This window comes from Pleurodeles waltl, unplaced genomic scaffold, assembly GCF_031143425.1.
Source record: "Pleurodeles waltl isolate 20211129_DDA unplaced genomic scaffold, aPleWal1.hap1.20221129 scaffold_39, whole genome shotgun sequence".
In the NCBI taxonomy this organism is placed as follows: Eukaryota; Metazoa; Chordata; class Amphibia; order Caudata; family Salamandridae; genus Pleurodeles; species Pleurodeles waltl.
This window is the reverse complement of record NW_027150097.1, coordinates 2,995,001-3,016,435: the sequence shown is the minus strand read 5'-3', so window position 1 is coordinate 3,016,435 and position 21,435 is coordinate 2,995,001. Positions and strand designations below refer to the sequence as shown.

The following is a 21,435-nucleotide window of genomic DNA, read 5'->3' as shown; positions in this document are numbered from 1 at the left end:
AAGCCAACGACCAAGTCAAGAATGATATTTTGGGATGTCACACTCTAAACATCCCCCATACTCACACAAGTCAATTGTATGACCCTGTAGGAGTCTTGTGTTTGTCATTCCACTGACACTGTGTGTAATGCCCCCCGTTCTTGCGTGCTTTGCCCTGTGTCGCCTTTGTTTTTCTATCTTGAAAAGAATATTTGTAGTGAGGCTCCCCAATGAACTAAAAAGTGTTGTTAAATCCAAAATGCTTGTGAGGCCCCAGTGAGATATGAACTCACGACCTCTGGTTTACAAGACCAGTGCTCTAACCCCTGAGCTATGGAGCCAGGAGCTTGTCAGGATGCCGTGCTGGGGACTATATGAAGGAGCAGAGCATACCTGAGTTACAATGGAATCAGCAGGAGAGAGGATTGTGTGAGTCTGAGAAAGAAAAGGGGCATAGCTTCAAACCTGAATCTGGCATAGCTTTCCAAGGCTACTATTGCCAGTGTTTGTGTATTTTAAAAAGGTAGTAAATTTGTATCCTTTCAAGGAGTACATCTATGGGTGCAGATTTGCTACTTTTTTGGTAAACTGATCACTAATTGGAATATTTAGAAAGAAGGGACGCAGTGCAGCACAGCGAGCAAAGTTCCTTTGTGCGTCACTCGAAGAGAGCAGAACTGAGACATATCTTCACAGAAATGGTGCAGTTCTGCTCTTTGTCTATGCAAAGGTGCACTTCGGGCTGCTTTGAGTGCAAGGGTATCTGCCTTATGTTCAGGAGAGCTGATGTGCATAAAGGGATATCTTCCTCCAACTATCCTAGGAGATTTTTTAGAGTCAAGCCTGCGCTAGAATGCGCTTGCGCATGCGTATTGCTTGCGAGACGCTGTAGTAGTTAGAAAAGGGCTATGAGCCCCGTCCATTTCACATTGGTGTCTTTCATTGGTTCGTGGGCTTCCCTGTTAAAATCTGCTTGCTTTCGTTAGTGGAAGGCATGCATACGTTATGCCTTTTCCGGTGGTTAGCCCTCCTTGAGCGCAGCGACCAAGTACTGAAAACATAGGAGGCTCGCTGTTTTCCATCTGGTTTGTGGACTACTTTTTCTCTTTTTTTCACAGCATGATCTCGTTTGACAGAAGTCGAGCTCATTGCATGACATCGACCCTGTTACATAATTAATTGAACTTTTGCCGGTTACATAGATAATTGCACTTTTGCCGATAGGTTTCAATATGAGTGAACTGTAGCAGCGCGATTGCGCTCATTATTTACATTTAATGAGTCAAGAAAAGTCTGGTTGGGAGTTTACAACTGCTAATAGCTCTATCTCGGAGAAATGCCAGACCAGTTGTATTGCAAGTGCTTGTTTACTCTTTGTATCTGTTCTGCAAATTGCAGCACACCACATGCAAAGAGGCAGTAACATGGAGAAATAAAGACATCTGTTCTCCTTACACCAGCCTCGGGGAGGCGCACCATTGTGGCACAAAACCATGACTGTATGTTTTTGTAAACATGGGTTTACATCAAAATCCATGTGTGGATGTACAAGAAAACCATGTACCACCTGTGGAACACCTACCTGACGCAAAGTAAAGCATGGCAGAGCAAGGTGCTGTGTGCTGTTACTTTTTCTTAACATGTGCATGGCTTTGTAAATACCAATAAACGAATTGTGTTAATGCTGCATCAAAAAAGTGATGCAACCCGATGAAAAATCTGTTTAAACATGGGCCTAAATGTACACTTAAATTCCGGACCCGAAAAAAAGAACAAGTTAAAATCTCACAGTGAAATCAGGATGATATTTAAAAAATGACATGTGCATTGGAAAGGACGTGGCTGAAGGGGCACCAAAGCCAATGACCAAGTCAAGAATGATATTTTGGGATGTCACACTCTAAACATCCCCCATACTCACACAAGTCAATTGTATGACCCTGTAGGAGTCTTGTGTTTGTCATTCCACTGACACTGTGTGTAATGCCCCCCGTTCTTGCGTGCTTTGCCCTGTGTCGCCTTTGTTTTTCTATCTTGAAAATAATATTTGTAGTGAGGCTCCCCAATGAACTAAAAAGTGTTGTTAAATCCAAAATGTTTGTGAGGCCCCAGTGAGATTTGAACTCACGACCCCTGGTTTACAAGACCAGTGCTCTAACCCCTGAGCTATGGAGCCAGGAGCTTGTCAGGATGCCGTGCTGGGGACTATATGAAGGAGCAGAGCATACCTGAGTTACAATGGAATCAGCAGGAGAGAGGATTGTGTGAGTCTGAGAAAGAAAAGGGGCATAGCTTCAAACCTGAATCTGGCATAGCTTTCCAAGGCTACTATTGCCAGTGTTTGTGTATTTTAAAAAGGTAGTAAATTTGTATCCTTTCAAGGAGTACATCTATGGGTGCAGATTTGCTACTTTTTTGGTAAACTGATCACTAATTGGAATATTTAGAAAGAAGAGACGCAGTGCAGCACAGCGAGCAAAGTTCCTTTGTGCGTCACTCGAAGAGAGCAGAACTGAGACATATCTTCACAGAAATGGTGCAGTTCTGCTCTTTGTCTATGCAAAGGTGCACTTCGGGCTGCCTTGAGTGCAAGGGTATCTGCCTTATGTTCAGGAGAGCTGATGTGCATAAAGGGATATCTTCCTCCAACTATCATAGGATATTTTTTAGAGTCAAGCCTGCGCTAGAATGCGCTTGCACATGCGTATTGCTTGCGAGACGCTGTTGTAGTTAGAAAAGGGCTAGGAGCCCCGTCCATTTCACACTGGTGTCTTTTATTGGTTCGTGGGCTTCCCTGTTAAAATCTGCTTGCTTTCGTTAGTGGAAGGCATGCATACGTCATGCCTTTTCCGGTGGTTAGCCCTCCTTGAGCGCAGCGACCAAGTACTGAAAACAAAGGAGGCTCGCTGTTTTCCATCTGGTTTGTGGACTACTTTTTCTCTTTTTTTCACAGCACGATCTCGTTTGACAGAAGTCGAGCTCATTGCATGACATCGACCCTGTTACATAATTAATTGAACTTTTGCCGGTTACATAGATAATTGCACTTTTGCCGATAGGTTTCAATATGAGTGAACTGTAGCAGCGCGATTGCGCTCATTATTTACATTTAATGAGTCAAGAAAAGTCTAGTTGGGAGTTTACAACTGCTAATAGCTCTATCTCGGAGAAATGCCAGACCAGTTGTATTGCAAGTGCTTGTTTACTCTTTGTATCTGTTCTGCAAATTGCAGCACACCACATGCAAAGAGGCAGTAACATGGAGAAATAAAGACATCTGTTCTCCTTACACCAGCCTCGGGGAGGCGCACCATTGTGGCACAAAACCATGACTGTATGTTTTTGTAAACATGGGTTTACATAAAAATCCATGCGTGGATGTGCAAGAAAACCATGTACCACCTGTGGAACACCTACCTGACGCAAAGTAAAGCATGGCAGAGCAAGGTGCTGTGTGCTGTTACCTTTTCTTAACATGTGCATGGCTTTGTAAATACCAAAAAACGAATTGTGTTAATGCTGCATTGAAAAAGTGATGCAACCCGATGCAAAATCGGTTTAAACATGGGCCTAAATATACACTTACATTCCGGACCCGAAAAAAAGAACAAGTTAAAATCTCACAGTGAAATCAGGATGATATTAAACAAATTACATGTGCATTGGAAAGGACGTGGCTGAAGGGGCACCAAAGCCAACGACCAAGTCAAGAATAATATTTTGGGATGTCACACTCTAAACATCCCCCATACTCACACAAGTCAATTGTATGACCCTGTAGGAGTCTTGTGTTTGTCATTCCACTGACACTGTGTGTAATGCCCCCCGTTCTTGCGTGCTTTGCCCTGTGTCGCCTTTGTTTTTCTATCTTGAAAAGAATATTTGTAGTGAGGCTCCCCAATGAACTAAAAAGTGTTGTTAAATCCAAAATGTTTGTGAGGCCCCAGTGAGATTTGAACTCACGACCTCTGCTTTACAAGACCAGTGCTCTAACCCCTGAGCTATGGGGCCAGGAGCTGGTGAGGATGCTGTGCTGGGGACTATATGAAGGAGCAGAGCAGATCTGAGTTACAATGGAATCAGCAGGAGAGAGGATTGTGTGAGTCTGAGAAAGAAAAGGGGCATAGCTTCAAACCTGAATCTGGCATAGCTTTCCAAGGCTACTATTGCCAGTGTTTGTGTATTTTAAAAAGGTAGTAAATTTGTATCCTATCAAGGAGTACATCTATGGGTGCAGATTTGCTACTTTTTTGGTAAACTGATCACTAATTGGAATATTTAGAAAGAAGAGACGCAGTGCAGCACAGCGAGCAAAGTTCCTTTGTGCGTCACTCGAAGACAGCAGAACTGAGACATATCTTCACAGAAATGGTGCAGTTCTGCTCTTTGTCTATGCAAAGGTGCACTTCGGGCTGCCTTGAGTGCAAGGGTATCTGCCTTATGTTCAGGAGAGCTGATGTGCATAAAGGGATATCTTCCTCCAACTATCATAGGATTTTTTTAGAGTCAAGCCTGCGCTAGAATGCGCTTGCGCATGCGTATTGCTTGCGAGACGCTGTTGTAGTTAGAAAAGGGCTAGGAGCCCCGTCCATTTCACGTTGGTGTCTTTCATTGGTTCGTGGGATTCCCTGTTAAAATCTGCTTGCTTTCGTTAGTGGAAGGCATGCATACGTCATGCCTTTTCCGGTGGTTAGCCCTCCTTGAGCGCAGCGACCAAGTACTGAAAACATAGGAGGCTCGCTGTTTTCCATCTGGTTTGTGGACTACTTTTTCTCTTTTTTTCACAGCACGATCTCGTTTGACAGAAGTCGAGCTCATTGCATGACATCGACCCTGTTACCTAATTAATTGAACTTTTGCCGGTTACATAGATAATTGCACTTTTGCCGATAGGTTTCAATATGAGTGAACTGTAGCAGCGCGATTGCGCTCATTATTTACATTTAATGAGTCAAGAAAAGTCTGGTTGGGAGTTTACAACTGCTAATAGCTCTATCTCGGAGAAATGCCAGACCAGTTGTATTGCAAGTGCTTGTTTACTCTTTGTATCTGTTCTGCAAATTGCAGCACACCACATGCAAAGAGGCAGTAACATGGAGAAATAAAGACATCTGTTCTCCTTACACCAGCCTCGGGGAGGCGCTCCATTGTGGCACAAAACCATGACTGTATGTTTTTGTAAACATGGGTTTACATCGAAATACATGTGTGGATGTACAAGAAAACCATGTACCACCTGTGGAACACCTACCTGACGCAAAGTAAAGCATGGCAGAGCAAGGTGCTGTGTGCTGTTACTTTTTCTTAACATGTGCATGGCTTTGTAAATACCAAAAAACGAATTGTGTTAATGCTGCATCGAAAAAGTGATGCAACCCGATGAAAAATCTGTTTAAACATTGGCCTAAATGTACACTTAAATTCCGGACCCGAAAAAAAGAACAAGTTAAAATCTCACAGTGAAATCAGGATGATATTAAAAAAATGACATGTGCATTGGAAAGGACGTGGCTGAAGGGGCACCAAAGCCAACGACCAAGTCAAGAATGATATTTTGGGATGTCACACTCTAAACATCCCCCATACTCACACAAGTCAATTGTATGACCCTGTAGGAGTCTTGTGTTTGTCATTCCACTGACACTGTGTGTAATGCCCCCCGTTCTTGCGTGCTTTGCCCTGTGTCGCCTTTGTTTTTCTATCTTGAAAAGAATATTTGTAGTGAGGCTCCCCAATGAACTAAAAAGTGTTGTTAAATCCAAAATGTTTGTGAGGCCTCAGTGAGATTTAAACTCACGACCCCTGGTTTACAAGACCAGTGCTCTAACCCCTGAGCTATGGAGCCAGGAGCTTGTCAGGATGTCGTGCTGGGGACTATATGAAGGAGCAGAGCGTACCTGAGTTACAATGGAATCAGCAGGAGAGAGGATTGTGTGAGTCTGAGAAAGAAAATGGGCATAGCTTCAAACCTGAATCTGGCATAGCTTTCCAAGGCTACTATTGCCAGTGATTGTGTATTTTATAAAGGTATTAAATTTGTATCCTTTCAAGGAGTACATCTATGGGTGCAGATTTGCTACTTTTTTGGTAAACTGATCACTAATTGGAATATTTAGAAAGAAGGGACGCAGTGCAGCACAGCGAGCAAAGTTCCTTTGTGCGTCACTCGAAGAGAGCAGAACTGAGACATATCTTCACAGAAATGGTGCAGTTCTTCTCTTTGTCTATGCAAAGGTGCACTTCGGGCTGCCTTGAGTGCAAGGGTATCTGCCTTATGTGCAGGAGAGCTGATGTGCATAAAGGGATATATTCCTCCAACTATCATAGGAGATTTTTTAGAGTCAAGCCTGCGCTAGAATGCGCTTGCGCATGCGTATTGCTTGCGAGACGCTGTTGTAGTTAGAAAAGGGCTAGGAGCCCCGTCCATTTCACGTTGGTGTCTTTTATTGGTTCGTGGGCTTCCCTGTTAAAATCTGCTTGCTTTCGTTAGTGGAAGGCATGCATACGTCATGCCTTTTCCGGTGGTTAGCCCTCCTTGAGCGCAGCGACCAAGTACTTAAAACATAGGAGGCTCGCTGTTTTCCATCTGGTTTGTGGACTACTTTTTCTCTTTTTTTTCACAGCACAATCTCATTTGACAGAAGTCGAGCTCATTGCATGACATCAACCCTGTTACATAATTAATTGAACTTTTGCCGGTTACATAGATAATTGCACTTTTGCCGACAGGTTTCAATATGAGTGAACTGTAGCAGCGCGATCGCGCTCATTATTTACATTTAATGAGTCAAGAAAAGTCTGGTTGGGAGTTTACAACTGCTAATAGCTCTATCTCGGAGAAATGCCAGACATGTTGTATTGCAAGTGCTTGTTTACTCTTTGTATCTGTGCTGCAAATTGTAGCACACCGCATGCAAAGAGGCAGTGACATGGAGAAATAAAGACATCTGTTCGCCTTACACCAGCCTCGGGTAGGCGCAACATTGTGGCACAAAACCATGACTGTATGTTTTTGTAAATATGGGTTTACATCAAAATCCATGTGTGGATGTATGAGAAAAACATGTACCACCCGTGGAACACCTACCTGACGCAAAGTAAAGCATGGCAGAGCAAGGTGCTGTGTGCTGTTACCTTTTCTTAACATGTGCATGGCTTTGTAAATACCAAAAAACGAATTGTGTTAATGCTGCATTGAAAAAGTGATGCAACCCGATGCAAAATCGGTTTAAACATGGGCCTAAATATACACTTACATTCCGGACCCGAAAAAAAGAACAAGTTAAAATCTCACAGTGAAATCAGGATGATATTAAACAAATTACATGTGCATTGGAAAGGACGTGGCTGAAGGGGCACCAAAGCCAACGACCAAGTCAAGAATGATATTTTGGGATGTCACACTCTAAACATCCCCCATACTCACACAAGTCAATTGTATGACCCTGTAGGAGTCTTGTGTTTGTCATTCCACTGACACTGTGTGTAATGCCCCCCGTTCTTGCGTGCTTTGCCCTGTGTCGCCTTTGTTTTTCTATCTTGAAAAGAATATTTGTAGTGAGGCTCCCTGTTGGACTTTTGCTTATGCAGGGTCATCCCCAGTCTTTTTTGCCTCCTGCCTCCTATTTTTTTTCTGACCTGTTGCTGTTGGCTTTTCAACTCTGAGCACATTACCACTGCTAACCAGTGCTAAAGTGCATATGCTCTCCTGTTTAAATTGTATGTAAGTGGTTTATCCATGATTGGCATATTTGAATTACTAGTAAGTCCCTAGTAAGGTGCACTAGAGGTGCCAGGGCCTGTAAATCAAATGCTACTAGTGGGCCTGCAGCACTGGCTGTGCCACCCACATAAGTAGCTCTGTAATCATGTCTCAGACCTGCCACTGCAGTGTCTGTATGTGTATTTTTACACTGTAAATTCGACTTGGCAAGTGTACCCACTTGCCAGGCCTAAACCTTCCCTTTCCTTACATGTAAGGCACCCCTAAGGTAGGCCCTAGGTAGCCCCAAGGGCAGGGTGCAGTGTATGGATGAGGTAGGACATATAGTAATGTGGTTTATATGTCCTGACAGTGAAATACTGCCAATTTCGTTTTCACTGTTGCAAGGTCTGTCTCTCTCTCATAGGATAATATGGGGGCTACCTTTAAATATGATTAAAGTGTAGATTCCCCTAGAGAGTAGATGGACATGTGGAGTTTGGGATCCCTGAACTCACAATTTAAAAATACATCTTTTAGTAAAGTTGATTTTAAGATTGTGCGTGTGGAAATGCCACTTTTAGAAAGTGAGCAGTTTCTTGCTTAAACCATTCTGTGACTCTGCCTTGTTTGTGGATTCCCTGTCTGGGTCAGTTTGACAGTTGGGTTGTTTTTCACCTCACACCAGACAGTGACACAAAGGGAGCTGGGGTGTGATCTGCATTTCCTGATTAGCTATCTCTGCTAGGAGGGAGGGGTGGAGTGGTCACTCTCATCTGAAAGGACTGTGCCTGCCTCTGACAATGCTGTCTCCAGCCCCCTGGTGTGTGTCTGAGGCCTTGCCTGGGCAAGGCAGGATTTCACAAGAAGGTGTGAGTCCCCTTTGAAGGAAGGTGACTTCAAAGACTAAAATGGGTATAAGAAGGGCACCCAAACTTACAAACTTTAGAAACACTTCTGGAACCAAGAGGAACCTCTGCCTGGAGAAGAGCTGATAGCTGAGGAAAACGTGCTGCCCTGCCTGTGACTGTGCTTTGTGGAGCTTTCCTGCAGTGCTGCTTCTGCCAGAGTAAGAGGGCAAAGACTGGACTTTGTGTGCCTTCCATCTTGAAGAAGAAATCTCCAAGGGCTTGATGTAGAGCTTGCCTCCTGTTGTTGAAGTCTCAGGGATAGCAAAGACTTCTTCCTGCCAGCACCTGGAGTCTCTGGAGAGACCCCTACTCTGCTCTGTGGTGCCCTTCCAGTTCCTGGGACCCTGAAAGGAGAGGCTGGCAGCCTAAGGACAAAAATACACGCACCGAGCGCCGTGCGGAGAAAAGATCGACGCGAATCCGATCGCGGCTGAGAAAACGACGCAACGCCGGTTCCGCAGCTGAGAAACGACGCCGCAGGAAACGCGACCGAAAAACCGACGCCCGGAGCAGGAGAAACGACGCGCAGCATCGCTGACGGAGGCTGAGAGATCGCACCCTGCGCCGCGGGACTTTCGGATCGTCGTGTGGCTGGCTTTTTCAACACGCACCGCCGTGCCGAGTGGTTTTCGACGCACACAGCCGTGCAGGGTTATTTTCGACGCACACCGCCCGTGCGGGGTTATTTTTGACGCAAACCAGGTACATTTACACGCTAGCAGCGCTAGTGTGTTGTTACAACTACCTAAAGACTCTTTTTATTTTAAACCTTTAAAAAAATCATAACTTGACTTGTGTATGTGGGATTTTTGTCGTTTTGGTCTTGTTTTGTCTAGATAAATATTTCCTATTTTTCTAAACTGGTGTTGTGTCATTTTGTAGTGTTTTCATTAAGTTACTGTGTGTGTTGGTACAAATACTTTACGCCCAGCACTCTGAGGTTAAGCCTACTGCTCTGCCAAGCTACCAAGGGGGTAAGCAGGGGTTAGCTGAGGGTGATTCTCTTTTATCCTAACTAGAGTGAGGGTCCTTGCTTGAACAGGGGGTAACCTGACTGTCAACCAGAGACCCCATTTCTAACATTGGTGACCAGCGGTCGGGATTTGGACTTGTATTTGTTCTTGACATACAGTAATTAAGTGTACACTACTGTTTTGATCTCAGACCACTACGTGACCACATACTACTTGTTTGGTGATCTTTTGATTTTTCTCTTAAGGACTCTTTTTATTCTACTTCCATGATTTTGCTGATCCCTTGACTGATTCTTTTTACTTCATTGGGAAATTATTTTTTCTGCCTTTGGAACTTTGCACTTGTGACCATCATGTCTCAATCTGGAGATGCAACAGCTGGAGCTGTGTTTGAAATGGAGAAACTGAAGGAGTACCCAGTTGCTCAATTGAAACAGTTCCTCAAAGATCTTGACTGTCCCACTGAGAGCTCCACCAGGGAGGGGGAGCTGCAACAGGCACAGAGGGCTTGGGTGACAATCAAGAAGGCTGGAGGGCACACAGAGGAGGAGAATATGGGTGGGGAAGTGCAGAGGATACACAGTGGTGTAGTGGAGGAACCTGTTACGCCTGGGGGGAGGGTCCCCAGGAGGGATGGCAGGGTGTCACCCAAGGGTCTGACTCCTGAAGAGTTACAGGACAGACAGGCAGAGAGGGAGTACCAATGGGAGCTGAAAAAGCTCGATTGGGAGTTGGAAGAAAGGAGGAGGAACTTAGAGATTAAAAAAATGATTTATGCTTACGAGCTTAAATTGAAAGAGCTGGAAGTCATGAGGGCTGAGTCCAGCTGGAATGGTGGCAGCAACAATTGTATATCCAGTGATGCTGCAGAAGTGCACATGCCCAGAGAGGTGGTGCCCTACTTGAAGGAGGGAGTTAACACACGCCAGGAGGTTCAGGGGTATGAGGTAGCTCCAGTGATGCACAGGGTCCCTGAGGTGGATTGGGGAACTGGCATGGGGAGTCATATTCCTACTGGTGGGAGGGACACTCTACTGACTCTAGTTGAGAGTGACAGGGAGAGGGATTCCCCCCAGGTAGAAGTCCTGGTTATGGAGTGTGAAGACATCCCAGAAGAGTGTGGGTTGAGTGTCAGGGACAGTCAGGTACTGTCTCACCAGTCTCAGGAGGGTGATGTGGGGTGCTTTGTCAAAGCAGAGTCACTGGATGGTTGGGTGAAGGGTACTTTGGTTAATTCATGTGAGGGGCTGAGTGATGTAATTGCTGGAGAGCATATGTCTAGTCCTTATTTTCCAGAGCTATGCCAACACCAGGTGGAGTGTGAGTTCTCTGACCCCAGGGAGCTTACAATGGAGGCAGACTTCTGGGTGAGTACCAGAGAGTCTGAAGAGGCATTTGGGGGTGCTCCTGAGAGGAGTGGTCTAGGTAGTTCCCAACCAGGTGAGGTAGGGAAGGATTGTAGTGTCCCAGGTAGGTCCCAGTGTAGTGGGATGGGTGAGGGACCCCATGTCCAGTCTCAGAGGAGAGGGAATGGGGATGGGTTGAGGCCCAAGGTGCCCGAGATCCGGTCCCAGGTCCAGGAGGGTTCCCTGCGGGAACACCAGGAGGGGAGCCTAGCCTGTACCATAGGGCCATCTGTTGAGGGAGACCCCACAGTGTCAGGAGAACTTGGGGGGGCGGCTGTAGCCAGCGTCCCACCAGTTCTGGTGTCTGGCAGTACCACTCCTAGTGAGGGGGTGCAGAAGTCCAGACAGAGGGTTGAGAGGGGGTTGCGGACCCCAGTGGAGAACCTGGAGGGTCAGGGGTCAGCTCTGAGAGCAGAGCCCCCCATGAATGACCTTGGTGAGACCATTTCTGGGTTGGGGGGAATCCAGACTCTGTCAGATGGGCAGAGGTCAGGGGACCTGCGCCAGCCAGACTCTTGTGTGGCCCTTCGGGACAGTGTGTCCCTTGAGGGGGGTAAGTGTGCCCCCCTGGAAGTCCTGGTGTGCCAGGCAATGGTTCAACCGCAGGGTGGTGACTCTGGGTTGAATGATCAGGTTCAGGGGGTAAACTCTGACCTGATGGGGGGTAAGTGTGCTCCCAAGGAAGTCCTGGTGTGCCAGGCAGTGGTTCAACCGCAGGGTGGTGACCCTAGGTTGGATGACCAGGTTCAGAGGGTAAACTCTGACCTGGTAGGGGGTAGGTATGCCCCCCAGGAAGTCCTGGTTTGCCAGGCAGTGATCCAGTCTGTGGGTACAGACCCTGGATTGGGAGGCCAGGTTAAGGGTGTCCCCCCTGACCTGGAGGAAGGGGCTACTGCTAACAGTGCCCCTACCATGTTGTCTTCTGGGGGGGCCACTCCTAGTTGGGTGGTTCAGGACCCCAGAAGAGAGGGCAGGGGGAGGGAAGCCTCACCCCTGGCCCTGGTCCAACCTGAAGGTACAGACCCCAGGTTGGAGGATCAGTTGCAGGTTAACATCCCTGCACTGATGGAAGAATTGTGCAGGATTGCTTCTACAAGCACCCTGACAGTTTTTGACTCTGGGGGTGCCGCTTCTGCAGGGAGGGTACAGAGCCCCAGAGGGGAGGACCAGGGTCAGGTTGCCATCCCTGACCTGGTGGAAGAGAGAGTGGTCAAAGAGTGCCAGGCACCTGGGGCTACCGCCCCCCACTCCCCACAGTCACAGTGGTTCGAGAGGCCTGAGGTCGGGCTCTCATCCCTGACAGTTGTCTGGGGCCACTGTGGCTTGCTGTCCTGGTGGACAGAGTTGCCCCTGGTGGGGGGAGGACGAGAGTCACACCCCGGGGGTGGAGTGGGCCACACCACTGTGTTGGCCCTGGTGGTACTATCTGCCCATTGCAATACATCTGTGAGCAAAGTAAAGTTAGGTGTTACACAGATGGTGTCTGTAGATGTGGAGAAGGGTTCCCCCTGGGTTAGCTTAGTGGGCCCTGAGAGTATGGACAGAGGGATCCAACTGGAGTCAGGAAGGCGTAGAACTGGAACATGCCCCTGCTGTTGTGGGCCTGGGTCCCTGTTCTATCGCCCCAATCAGGGAAGTACATCAAGGTATTGATTGTTCTCCCCTGGCTTTAGGCTGGTAGGGGGTCGTGTTGGACTTTTGCTTATGCAGGGTCATCCCCAGTCTTTTTTGCCTCCTGCCTCCTATTTTTTTTCTGACCTGTTGCTGTTGGCTTTTCAACTCTGAGCACGTTACCACTGCTAACCAGTGCTAAAGTGCATATGCTCTCCTGTTTAAATTGTATGTAAGTGGTTTATCCATGATTGGCATATTTGAATTACTAGTAAGTCCCTAGTAAGGTGCACTAGAGGTGCCAGGGCCTGTAAATCAAATGCTACTAGTGGGCCTGCAGCACTGGCTGTGCCACCCACATAAGTAGCTCTGTAATCATGTCTCAGACCTGCCACTGCAGTGTCTGTATGTGTATTTTTACACTGTAAATTCGACTTGGCAAGTGTACCCACTTGCCAGGCCTAAACCTTCCCTTTCCTTACATGTAAGGCACCCCTAAGGTAGGCCCTAGGTAGCCCCAAGGGCAGGGTGCAGTGTATGGATGAGGTAGGACATATAGTAATGTGGTTTATATGTCCTGACAGTGAAATACTGCCAATTTCGTTTTCACTGTTGCAAGGTCTGTCTCTCTCTCATAGGATAATATGGGGGCTACCTTTAAATATGATTAAAGTGTAGATTCCCCTAGAGAGTAGATGGACATGTGGAGTTTGGGATCCCTGAACTCACAATTTAAAAATACATCTTTTAGTAAAGTTGATTTTAAGATTGTGCGTGTGGAAATGCCACTTTTAGAAAGTGAGCAGTTTCTTGCTTAAACCATTCTGTGACTCTGCCTTGTTTGTGGATTCCCTGTCTGGGTCAGTTTGACAGTTGGGTTGTTTTTCACCTCACACCAGACAGTGACACAAAGGGAGCTGGGGTGTGATCTGCATTTCCTGATTAGCTATCTCTGCTAGGAGGGAGGGGTGGAGTGGTCACTCTCATCTGAAAGGACTGTGCCTGCCTCTGACAATGCTGTCTCCAGCCCCCTGGTGTGTGTCTGAGGCCTTGCCTGGGCAAGGCAGGATTTCACAAGAAGGTGTGAGTCCCCTTTGAAGGAAGGTGACTTCAAAGACTAAAATGGGTATAAGAAGGGCACCCAAACTTACAAACTTTAGAAACACTTCTGGAACCAAGAGGAACCTCTGCCTGGAGAAGAGCTGATAGCTGAGGAAAACGTGCTGCCCTGCCTGTGACTGTGCTTTGTGGAGCTTTCCTGCAGTGCTGCTTCTGCCAGAGTAAGAGGGCAAAGACTGGACTTTGTGTGCCTTCCATCATGAAGAAGAAATCTCCAAGGGCTTGATGTAGAGCTTGCCTCCTGTTGTTGAAGTCTCAGGGATAGCAAAGACTTCTTCCTGCCAGCACCTGGAGTCTCTGGAGAGACCCCTACTCTGCTCTGTGGTGCCCTTCCAGTTCCTGGGACCCTGAAAGGAGAGGCTGGCAGCCTAAGGACAAAAATACACGCACCGAGCGCCGTGCGGAGAAAAGATCGACGCGAATCCGATCGCGGCTGAGAAAACGACGCGACGCCGGTTCCGCAGCTGAGAAACGACGCCGCAGGAAACGCGACCGAAAAACCGACGCCCGGAGCAGGAGAAACGACGCGCAGCATCGCTGACGGAGGCTGAGAGATCGCACCCTGCGCCGCGGGACTTTCGGATCGTCGTGTGGCTGGCTTTTTCAACACGCACCGCCGTGCCGAGTGGTTTTCGACGCACACAGCCGTGCAGGGTTACTTTCGACGCACACCGCCCGTGCGGGGTTATTTTTGACGCAAACCAGGTACATTTACACGCTAGCAGCGCTAGTGTGTTGTTACAACTACCTAAAGACTCTTTTTATTTTAAACCTTTAAAAAAATCATAACTTGACTTGTGTATGTGGGATTTTTGTCGTTTTGGTCTTGTTTTGTCTAGATAAATATTTCCTATTTTTCTAAACTGGTGTTGTGTCATTTTGTAGTGTTTTCATTAAGTTACTGTGTGTGTTGGTACAAATACTTTACGCCCAGCACTCTGAGGTTAAGCCTACTGCTCTGCCAAGCTACCAAGGGGGTAAGCAGGGGTTAGCTGAGGGTGATTCTCTTTTATCCTAACTAGAGTGAGGGTCCTTGCTTGAACAGGGGGTAACCTGACTGTCAACCAGAGACCCCATTTCTAACACTCCCCTATGAACTAAAAAGTGTTGTTAAATCCAAAATGTTTGTGAGGCCCCAGTGAGATTTGAACTCACGACCTCTGGTTTACAAGACCAGTGCTCTAACCCCTGAGCTATGGAGCCAGGAGCTTGTCAGGATGCTGTGCTGGGGACTATATGAAGGAGCAGAGCAGACCTGAGTTACAATGGAATCAGCAGGAGAGAGGATTGTGTGAGTCTGAGAAAGAAAAGGGGCATAGCTTCAAACCTGAATCTGGCATAGCTTTCCAAGGCTACTATTGCCAGTGTTTGTGTATTTTAAAAAGGTAGTAAATTTGTATCCTTTCAAGGAGTACATCTATGGGTGCAGATTTGCTACTTTTTTGGTAAACTGATCACTAATTGGAATATTTAGAAAGAAGAGACGCAGTGCAGCACAGCGAGCAAAGTTCCTTTGTGCGTCACTCGAAGAGAGCAGAACTGAGACATATCTTCACAGAAATGGTGCAGTTCTGCTCTTTGTCTATGCAAAGGTGCACTTCGGGCTGCCTTGAGTGCAAGGGTATCTGCCTTATGTTCAGGAGAGCTGATGTGCATAAAGGGATATCTTCCTCCAACTATCATAGGATATTTTTTAGAGTCAAGCCTGCGCTAGAATGCGCTTGCACATGCGTATTGCTTGCGAGACGCTGTTGTAGTTAGAAAAGGGCTAGGAGCCCCGTCCATTTCACACTGGTGTCTTTTATTGGTTCGTGGGCTTCCCTGTTAAAATCTGCTTGCTTTCGTTAGTGGAAGGCATGCATACGTCATGCCTTTTCCGGTGGTTAGCCCTCCTTGAGCGCAGCGACCAAGTACTTAAAACATAGGAGGCTCGCTGTTTTCCATCTGGTTTGTGGACTACTTTTTCTCTTTTTTTCACAGCACGATCTCGTTTGACAGAAGTCGAGCTCATTGCATGACATCGACCCTGTTACATAATTAATTGAACTTTTGCCGGTTACATAGATAATTGCACTTTTGCCGATAGGTTTCAATATGAGTGAACTGTAGCAGCGCGATTGCGCTCATTATTTACATTTAATGAGTCAAGAAAAGTCTAGTTGGGAGTTTACAACTGCTAATAGCTCTATCTCGGAGAAATGCCAGACCAGTTGTATTGCAAGTGCTTGTTTACTCTTTGTATCTGTTCTGCAAATTGCAGCACACCACATGCAAAGAGGCAGTAACATGGAGAAATAAAGACATCTGTTCTCCTTACACCAGCCTCGGGGAGGCGCACCATTGTGGCACAAAACCATGACTGTATGTTTTTGTAAACATGGGTTTACATAAAAATCCATGCGTGGATGTGCAAGAAAACCATGTACCACCTGTGGAACACCTACCTGGCGCAAAGTAAAGCATGGCAGAGCAATGTGCTGTGTGCTGTTACTTTTTCTTAACATGTGCATGGCTTTGTAAATACCAAAAAACGAATTGTGTTAATGCTGCATCGAAAAAGTGATGCAACCCGATGAAAAATCTGTTTAAACATGGGCCTAAATGTACACTTAAATTCCGGACCCGAAAAAAAGAACAAGTTAAAATCTCACAGTGAAATCAGGATGATATTTAAAAAATGACATGTGCATTGGAAAGGACGTGGCTGAAGGGGCACCAAAGCCAATGACCAAGTCAAGAATGATATTTTGGGATGTCACACTCTAAACATCCCCCATACTCACACAAGTCAATTGTATGACCCTGTAGGAGTCTTGTGTTTGTCATTCCACTGACACTGTGTGTAATGCCCCCCGTTCTTGCGTGCTTTGCCCTGTGTCGCCTTTGTTTTTCTATCTTGAAAATAATATTTGTAGTGAGGCTCCCCAATGAACTAAAAAGTGTTGTTAAATCCAAAATGTTTGTGAGGCCCTAGTGAGATTTGAACTCACGACCCCTGGTTTACAAGACCAGTGCTCTAACCCCTGAGGTATGGAGCCAGGAGCTTGGCAGGATGCCGTGCTGAGGACTATATGAAGGAGCAGAGCATACCTGAGTTACAATGGAATCAGCAGGAGAGAGGATTGTGTGAGTCTGAGAAAGAAAAGGGGCATAGCTTCAAACCTCAATCTGGCATAGCTTTCCAAGGCTACTATTGCCAGTGTTTGTGTATTTTAAAAAGGTAGTAAATTTGTATCCTTTCAAGGAGTACATCTATGGGTGCAGATTTGCTACTTTTTTGGTAAACTGATCACTAATTGGAATATTTAGAAAGAAGGGACGCAGTGCAGCACAGCGAGCAAAGTTCCTTTGTGCGTCACTCGAAGAGAGCAGAACTGAGACATATCTTCACAGAAATGGTGCAGTTCTGCTCTTTGTCTATGCAAAGGTGCACTTCGGGCTGCCTTGAGTGCAAGGGTATCTGCCTTATGTTCAGGACAGCTGATGTGCATAAAGGGATATATTCCTCCAACTATCATAGGAGATTTTTTAGAGTCAAGCCTGCGCTAGAATGCGCTTGCGCATGCGTATTGCTTGCGAGACGCTGTTGTAGTTAGAAAAGGGCTAGGAGCCCCGTCCATTTCACGTTGGTGTCTTTCATTGGTTCGTGGGATTCCCTGTTAAAATCTGCTTGCTTTCGTTAGTGGAAGGCATGCAATCGTCATGCCTTTTCCGGTGGTTAGCGCTCCTTGAGCGCAGCGACCAAGTACTGAAAACATAGGAGGCTCGCTGTTTTCCATCTGGTTTGTGGACTACTTTTTCTCTTTTTTTTCACAGCACAATCTCGTTTGACAGAAGTCGAGCTCATTGCATGACATCAACCCTGTTACATAATTAATTGAACTTTTGCCGGTTACATAGATAATTGCACTTTTGCCGATAGGTTTCAATATGAGTGAACTGTAGCAGCGAGATCGCGCTCATTATTTACATTTAATGAGTCAAGAAAAGTCTGGTTGGGAGTTTACAACTGCTAATAGCTCTATCTCGGAGAAATGCCAGACATGTTGTATTGCAAGTGCTTGTTTACTCTTTGTATCTGTGCTGCAAATTGTAGCACACCGCATGCAAAGAGGCAGTGACATGAAGAAATAAAGACATCTGTTCGCCTTACACCAGCCTCGGGTAGGCGCAACATTGTGGCACAAAACCATGACTGTATGTTTTTGTAAATATGGGTTTACATCAAAATCCATGTGTGGATGTATGAGAAAAACATGTACCACCCGTGGAACACCTACCTGACGCAAAGTAAAGCATGGCAGAGCAAGGTGCTGTGTGCTGTTTCCTTTTCTTAACATGTGCATGGCTTTGTAAATACCAAAAAACAAATTGTGTTAATGCTGCATTGAAAAAGTGATGCAACCCGATGCAAAATCGGTTTAAACATGGGCCTAAATATACACTTACATTCCGGACCCGAAAAAAAAGAACAAGTTAAAATCTCACAGTGAAATCAGGATGATATTAAAAAAATGACATGTGCATTGGAAAGGACGTGGCTGAAGGGGCACCAAAGCCAACGACCAAGTCAAGAATGATATTTTGGGATGTCACACTCTAAACATCCCCCATACTCACACAAGTCAATTGTATGACCCTGTAGGAGTCTTGTGTTTGTCATTCCACTGACACTGTGTGTAATGCCCCCCGTTCTTGCGTGCTTTGCCCTGTGTCGCCTTTGTTTTTCTATCTTGAAAAGAATATTTGTAGTGAGGCTCCGCAATGAAGTAAAAAGTGTTGTTAAATCCAAAATGTTTGTGAGGCCCCAGTGAGATTTGAACTCACGACCTCTGGTTTACAAGACCAGTGCTCTAACCCCTGAGCTATGGAGCCAGGAGCTTGTCAGGTTGCTGTGCTGGGGACTATATGAAGGAGCAGAGCAGACCTGAGTTACAATGGAATCAGCAGGAGAGAGGATTGTGTGAGTCTGAGAAAGAAAAGGGGCATAGCTTCAAACCTGAATCTGACATAGCTTTCCAAGGCTACTATTGCCAGTGTTTGTGTATTTTAAAAAGGTAGTAAATTTGTATCCTTTCAAGGAGTACATCTATGGGTGCAGATTTGCTACTTTTTTGGTAAACTGATCACTAATTGGAATATTTAGAAAGAAGGGACGCAGTGCAGCACAGCGAGCAAAGTTCCTTTGTGCGTCACTCGAAGAGAGCAGAACTGAGACATATCTTCACAGAAATGGTGCAGTTCTGCTCTTTGTCTATGCAAAGGTGCACTTCGGGCTGCCTTGAGTGCAAGGGTATCTGCCTTATGTTCAGGAGAGCTGATGTGCATAAAGGGATATCTTCCTCCAACTATCATAGGAGATTTTTTAGAGTCAAGCCTGGGCTAGAATGCGCTTGCGAATGCGTATTGCTTGCGAGACGCTGTTGTAGTTAGAAAAGGGCTAGGAGCCCCGTCCATTTCACGGTGGTGTCTTTCATTGGTTCGTGGGCTTCCCTGTTAAAATCTGCTTGCTTTCGTTAGTGGAAGGCATGCATACGTCATGCCTTTTCCGGTGGTTAGCCCTCCTTGAGCGCAGCGACCAAGTACTGAAAACAAAGGAGGCTCGCTGTTTTCCATCTGGTTTGTGGACTACTTTTTCTCTTTTTTTTCACAGCACAATCTCGTTTGACAGAAGTCGAGCTCATTGCATGACATCAACCCTGTTACATAATTAATTGAACTTTTGCCGGTTACATAGATAATTGCACTTTTGCCGATAGGTTTCAATATGAGTGAACTGTAGCAGCGCGATCGCGCTCATTATTTACATTTAATGAGTCAAGAAAAGTCTGGTTGGGAGTTTACAACTGCTAATAGCTCTATCTCGGAGAAATGCCAGACATGTTGTATTGCAAGTGCTTGTTTACTCTTTGTATCTGTGCTGCAAATTGTAGCACACCACATGCAAAGAGGCAGTGACATGGAGAAATAAATACATCTGTTCGCCTTACACCAGCCTCGGGTAGGCGCAACATTGTGGCACAAAACCATGACTGTATGTTTTTGTAAATATGGGTTTACATCAAAATCCATGTGTGGATGTACAAGAAAACCATGTACCACCTGTGGAACACCTACCTGACGCAAAGTAAAGCATGGCAGAGCAAGGTGCTGTGTGCTGTTACCTTTTCTTAACATGTGCATGGCTTTGTAAATACCAAAAAACGAATTGTGTTAATGCTGCATTGAAAAAGTGATGCAACCCGATGCAAAATCGGTTTAAACATGGGCCTAAATATACACTTACATTCCGGACCCGAAAAAAAGAACAAGTTAAAATCTCACAGTGAAATCAGGATGATATTAAAAAAATGACATGTGCATTGGAAAGGACGTGGCTGAAGGGCACCAAAGCCAACGACCAAGTCAAGAATGATATTTTGGGATGTCACACTCTAAACATCCCCCATACTCACACAAGTCAATTGTATGACCCTGTAGGAGTCTTGTGTTTGTCATTCCACTGACACTGTGTGTAATGCCCCCCGTTCTTGCGTGCTTTGCCCTGTGTCGCCTTTGTTTTTCTATCTTGAAAATAATATTTGTAGTGAGGCTCCCCAATGAACTAAAAAGTGTTGTTAAATCCAAAATGTTTGTGAGGCCCCAGTGAGATTTGAACTCACGACCCCTGGTTTACAAGACCAGTGCTCTAACCCCTGAGGTATGGAGCCAGGAGCTTGGCAGGAAGCCGTGCTGAGGACTATATGAAGGAGCAGAGCATACCTGCGTTACAATGGAATCAGCAGGAGAGAGGATTGTGTGAGTCTGAGAAAGAAAAGGGGCATAGCTTCAAACCTGAATCTGGCATAGCTTTCCAAGGCTACTATTGCCAGTGTTTGTGTATTTTAAAAAGGTAGTAAATTTGTATCCTTTCAAGGAGTACATCTATGGGTGCAGATTTGCTACTTTTTTGGTAAACTGATCACTAATTGGAATATTTAGAAAGAAGGGACGCAGTGCAGCACAGCCAGCAAAGTTCCTTTGTGCGTCACTCGAAGAGAGCAGAACTGAGACATATCTTCACAGAAATGGTGCAGTTCTTCTCTTTGTCTATGCAAAGGTGCACTTCGGGCTGCCTTGAGTGCAAGGGTATCTGCCTTATGTTCAGGAGAGCTGATGTGCATAAAGGGATATCTTCCTCCAACTATCATAGGAGATTCTTTAGAGTCAAGCCTGCGCTAGAATGCGCTTGCGCATGCGTATTGCTTGCGAGACGCTGTTGTAGTTAGAAAAGGGCTAGGAGCCCCGTCCATTTCACGTTGGTGTCTTTCATTGGTTCGTGGGATTCCCTGTTAAAATCTGCTTGCTTTCGTTAGTGGAAGGCATGCAATCGTCATGCCTTTTCCGGTGGTTAGCGCTCCTTGAGCGCAGCGACCAAGTACTGAAAACATAGGAGGCTCGCTGTTTTCCATCTGGTTTGTGGACTACTTTTTCTCTTTTTTTTCACAGCACAATCTCATTTGACAGAAGTCGAGCTCATTGCATGACATCAACCCTGTTACATAATTAATTGAACTTTTGCCGGTTACATAGATAATTGCACTTTTGCCGATAGGTTTCAATATGAGTGAACTGTAGCAGCGCGATCGCGCTCATTATTTACATTTAATGAGTCAAGAAAAGTCTGGTTGGGAGTTTACAACTGCTAATAGCTCTATCTCGGAGAAATGCCAGACATGTTGTATTGCAAGTGC

General features: G+C 45.8%; 8 non-coding genes across 8 annotated transcripts; all 8 read right to left on the bottom strand.

The window, feature by feature from the left end:
- Positions 1-247: 247 nt before the first annotated feature.
- TRNAT-UGU (transfer RNA threonine (anticodon UGU)) lies at positions 248-320 on the bottom strand. Its single transcript has one exon. It is a non-coding gene; the product is annotated as a tRNA-Thr (tRNA).
- Positions 321-2,082: 1,762 nt separating this feature from the next.
- TRNAT-UGU (transfer RNA threonine (anticodon UGU)) lies at positions 2,083-2,155 on the bottom strand. Its single transcript has one exon. It is a non-coding gene; the product is annotated as a tRNA-Thr (tRNA).
- A 1,762-nt stretch (positions 2,156-3,917) lies between these two features.
- On the bottom strand, positions 3,918-3,990 carry TRNAT-UGU (transfer RNA threonine (anticodon UGU)). Its single transcript has one exon. It is a non-coding gene; the product is annotated as a tRNA-Thr (tRNA).
- Positions 3,991-5,751: 1,761 nt separating this feature from the next.
- Positions 5,752-5,824, bottom strand: TRNAT-UGU (transfer RNA threonine (anticodon UGU)). The gene has a single exon. It is a non-coding gene; the product is annotated as a tRNA-Thr (tRNA).
- Positions 5,825-14,832: 9,008 nt separating this feature from the next.
- On the bottom strand, positions 14,833-14,905 carry TRNAT-UGU (transfer RNA threonine (anticodon UGU)). Its single transcript has one exon. It is a non-coding gene; the product is annotated as a tRNA-Thr (tRNA).
- A 1,762-nt stretch (positions 14,906-16,667) lies between these two features.
- Positions 16,668-16,740, bottom strand: TRNAT-UGU (transfer RNA threonine (anticodon UGU)). Its single transcript has one exon. It is a non-coding gene; the product is annotated as a tRNA-Thr (tRNA).
- A 1,764-nt stretch (positions 16,741-18,504) lies between these two features.
- TRNAT-UGU (transfer RNA threonine (anticodon UGU)) lies at positions 18,505-18,577 on the bottom strand. The gene has a single exon. It is a non-coding gene; the product is annotated as a tRNA-Thr (tRNA).
- Positions 18,578-20,339: 1,762 nt separating this feature from the next.
- On the bottom strand, positions 20,340-20,412 carry TRNAT-UGU (transfer RNA threonine (anticodon UGU)). Its single transcript has one exon. It is a non-coding gene; the product is annotated as a tRNA-Thr (tRNA).
- Positions 20,413-21,435: the final 1,023 nt, after the last annotated feature.